Raw genomic sequence first — 5,226 nt, 5'->3', positions numbered from 1 at the left:
GAGGTTGAAATAGAAAATCGATTTTTAATGCCTCAAAAAGTGATTATAGTCACAACATTTTTTTTTTAAAAAGCACATAATTATAAAATCAACACATTTATCGCTCTGCTCAGAATATAAAATATTAAAAAAAATTTTAAAAAATTATTTTCTAATATTATGTTCTACGTTTGTATAACGAAGACAACATAATATATTATGCAGCTGTAACGTGCTGCTCTGAATAATATTTTATTATTAACACAGAGCCACAGTAGTATTATATTATATTATATTAACCTAATATTAACCTTATATTATATTAACCTAATAATAGGTCTGATAGGTGCACATAATATTAATTAATAATTATATAATTGTTATATTATATTATTGAGCCCGTAATGTACCGGTACTCGGCAAACGCTTAGCACAACTTTAAAATACACTGGCTGGCCCTTGCTCACTATTGATTCGGCACCAGTGGTAATGTAGTACTAGTTAGTATTAGTACTAATGCCAGTTCTAGTTTTCCTGTATTAGTGTAGTATACTAATTTTTTCCAATAGTGTATACGTAAGGGCTAGCCAAAAACTGTTGGGTAGCCAGTACAGGCACATTACTGCACCCTTTGTGAGTGTCGACGTACCTAAGACATATATTTCCGATTAAAATAAAATATAAATCAACTCATCTACACTACTTAGTGCAGCCAAAATGACATTCAAAATCGTGACACGAGTATACGACAGCAAACAACGCAGGCACGCAGTTAAAAATTATGAAATAATTTGTAATCCAAGTACCAGTCCATTTTGAACTTTAATAATAAATAATTTTGCTTTATTAAAGTATTATAGAAACATTATTTATTTATACCTACCTCAATAGTCGGATACTTATAAATACTTTAATTATTATTACAATATTGAAAGAATTGTCGTGTACGAAAATACAAAATATGTTTTAATACCTAATATTTTTCATTCAAAATGGTTATTAAAAAGTCTGTCATAAGTCATAACTAATAAGTAATAAGACAACTATGGATAAATATATAATATACCTCAGTGGCGTAGCCAGGGGAGGGGCTGAGGGGGCTGCTGCCCCCCCCCCCCGAAATGTTAAGAAAATTTAAAAATTATTTTAATGGTCTATGATAGTCGCTCAAAAAGTCTTAAATTGAATTTAAAATATTTAAAAATGTACTATAAGTATTAACACTTTTCAGCCATCTATTTGTGCTAGAACGTATTTAATGTGTAAAAGTGTAAAAGTTAATAAGCCCCCCCGAAAAAAAATCCTGGTTACGCCACTGATATACTTACTTATCAATTAATGTTGTAAGTCTATTTACTCTATTAGGTGCTTATGTTATTTTGATTTAATACGTTAAATTTCTAGTGTTATTTTTAACTAAGTAACCTTCAATTAATAGTCATTGATAATATATTGTAGAATAGATTTTAATTAATATATATTGAATTAATTAATTTTAAAGTTGTAGATATAATTAATTAATTTATAATGTTTTTAAACCTAATTCTGAACATTTTAACTAAATAAATAGTGATTTTTTTTATAGTTTTGTATTTGAAAAAACATTATTTTACACTATTATATATATAGGGTAAATAATAATCATGAAAATTGTTGGGTTGTACATATAGGTACACTATACTATAAGAAAAAATAAATATAATTATATGGTGAACTCATCGTAGAATATGAACGGTTTAGGTACCTAAGTAAATATAAATGTGTTATAAGTCATCAACAATTTATTATTTTAATTTATTATATTTTTGAAGCAAAATATCTACTAATTGACCGAATAGCCTTGTCAGATTGATTAAGTATTTAACAGATTATACTATTATATTATAACGAAAACACCAATTCGTGGTCAATCTGTCTATATCTAAATTGTGTTTGTACAATTCAGTTCGTACTAGTTGTGGAAGTTCTTATCATTAACAACAAATACTATTTTGTTTATTTAGGTCTCTAAATCTATATACATAGTACTTACCATCATGAATTAAATATATTTATATAAATAAATTATTTGATATCATTGATTATATAAATCGTTAAATAACCATTGATAGTAGGTAGGTAATTACTAATTAGGTAGGTACTGAGTATAGGCACCTACCTAATATATTTTAGATTTATTGTGAGTATAAAAACGTAGAATGTAATAAAATATTATTTTAGTTCACATTAAACTTACATAGCTGACTTAACTGTTTTCCATCAGCCTTTTATATAATTAGACTCAATGTTCAATACAATTATTAAGTACATATTGTAATTGTATACTGAATAGTGCATTTTAATTTGCATGTGTGCATTGCGAGCCCGTTTCTATCATATGTTATTATAGTGTTATTACCTATACTTATTGTACGAAGAACTGCATCAGGTCGAGGTAAACATTACTGTTGACAAAATATGTATCTAAACCTGAAGGTTTGGTACCTAGCTGTTAAATAACAATTTTAATGATAGAATTAGTAAATAAAACATTTTAGTTTAAAGGTAGGTAATTCTCCTTTAACAATTTAATCTACATACAAATAACTAAATTAATCGATTTATCTATTGTTATTATTTGTTTATTATTTTATTATTGATTATTGTACCCAATAGTATAGTAATATTCACAATCATTTGTGTAGTAATAATAACAACATAAATGATAGTTTATAATAATATAATAACTATAGGTAGGTGGTATAGCTTATCCATTACGGCATTGTCCGTGCTACAAATTAAATGCCTGTGGAGTACCCCTTTTTAAACTACGTTATACGTAAACTGCAAATATTTTTAACTTGGGTTGTTTTGATCTAATGTAAAATATAGGTATTTTTTTAACCAACGCCAACGGTATAAAATAAACAAAAACGTGATAGTCTTTCACGTCATTCACGAGTCAACTAAATTTAACATTTGTGTGTTGAAAATTAAAAAGTAAGTAATACGAATTAGCCAATGACACTACCAGTGGCATAAATACGGGGGGGGGGTCGGGATCAATCCCCTCCAAGACCAAATAAAAAAATTGTGATATTATTGTTGAATTTCTTATTTTTAATCATCCGTGTATTATACACAAACATACGTTATAATAATTTGACTATCGAGTATAAAACTATACTTAACCAACAACGAAAAAAGATTTCATAACGAAATTGTGGGTGCCGTATATCAATCAAAATAGACATTTGATCGTACACAGTCAGTTAGTTGCGTGCGGACATTAATACATCTTAATACGACCAAAAACGTACCCTTTCCTTTTCGGCCGATTCACTTTTCGACCAAAAAAAAGTTTAATATAATACACAATGATTTTGTCAAGTTGGTTTCAAATACCTAACTACTTTAAAAAGTAGTGAACCAGCAACCTAACCTAAACAGTGCTAACAAAAGTGAGTAAAAAAAATGAATTATGACAGGAATTGTAATTATTATCATAGTTTTCTATATTTTACTGACAACAAAAATTATTTTTATAAATATTACGTATTCATTTATACATTTTAGTATTTTATACAACTTATATATTTTTTAATATTTCTTTATAAGTATAATATAAAGACTTATATGTAATTATTATCATTATTTTGTAACCTACTACTATATTTAAAAATAACTAACAAAAATAATTTTTTCTACATAAAGGCTGCAGGGACTGGAACCTGTTGGGTGTTTCGGTTCTGGTTATTAAATTAATTTGTTTAAGGGTTCCGATTTTGTTTCGGTTTTCTAAAAAAATATAAGGGTTCTAGAACCGGTTAATACCGGTTATGAAAAATACCGGTTAATTTCGGTTAATTTTGATTTCTGATTATTAAAGATTCATTAAAAAAATAGTCTGAAATTATTTATTTATTCATGTTTAAATTGTAATTATTTCATAAAAATAGAAGTTATTATGAAAAGTTAGAAAAACATTAAAACATTAAAACACAATACCAACATCTCCATTGCTGACTGCCGCCGTGCTAGGTCATATAAAATGGATTTTCTTATCTACTATTTTAGATTCTAAGCGGAGCGAGGAAGCTATTGTTTTTATAATGGTGTTTATTTTTTTTTTTATATCCTGTTCCTGTATACAACATTTCTCCCAGAAGGAGTGCTTCGATTTCAACATATAGTACCTTATCTTTTAGCAAATTGGATCAAGATGGTTCTTTAGAAAGGTTATTTTCTGATTTTCTCAATAATTATTTAATTCCACGGGAAAAACCACCAAAAAATTACGAGAAAACGCTAAAAATGTGATTTTAATTTCTAACGCTTTGTTTATCACCATAGAAACAAATAAAAAATTATAATATTATAATATTAATTCAACTTACATGATAAAATAATTAATAACAATATAAAATATCCAGAGTGACAAACCGTCCTCGCTCAGAATCGTTTTTCTTATACAATGATATTTTATCATTGAATTCAAGTCTAATACAACCCATTATACAATGACCCCCTTGTAACCTGTGATTGTTAGGGAAATGGGTAGTTTTAAAGAGAAGGTTTTAGTGTTGGTTATTTTTTTTGAACCCCCTCCAGAGCAAATTTGAATGTACGCCACTGAACACTACAGATCTTACTGATCTATAGACCAAAATTTTACGAAATTCGGTCAAAAGTCTATTTCAAGAACGATATTATGTAGAAGATAAATATTTATTAGCTTTATCTATATTACCCGACTCATCAGGATTCAAATCAATATATCTTTCTGTAATTTTCAGTTGAAATATATTACCTATACAAAGAAAATTATTATGACTAATTTTATGATTTTCCATTTCTAAAATCTCGACTTATTTTTATGTTTGCAAAAAAAACTTGAGACAGATTCAGCGACTCTGTTTAAATTTATTCGGCTTAAAAGCTGACTTAAACCCAATATCGTTAAGATTGTTATTTGTCTTTATGTATTTACATAAAAAAATATGTCAAGAATTTAGAAAATAAACCATAAAAGTAAGTATTTGGTTTTAAGATTTATTTTTATTTTTAAATAGGTACCTATATATTATTTTGTTAACAGATTTCGTGTGCCTTTTTTCTTCTAATTCTAATTCTAATTAATTTGTGACCAATGGCAACCAATGTAACAATTTAAATAAACTAAAAATATTTGATTTTTGTGAGCTAAAACTAAATGTATGTGAGCTCCTTGAAATAAAAAAAATTGGCTTCGAGGTGCAAATCCTTGTG

The sequence above is a fragment of the Acyrthosiphon pisum genome, chromosome A3 (genome assembly GCF_005508785.2).
Source record: "Acyrthosiphon pisum isolate AL4f chromosome A3, pea_aphid_22Mar2018_4r6ur, whole genome shotgun sequence".
NCBI lineage: Eukaryota > Metazoa > Arthropoda > Insecta > Hemiptera > Aphididae > Acyrthosiphon > Acyrthosiphon pisum.
This window is presented reverse-complemented; position numbering follows the sequence as displayed.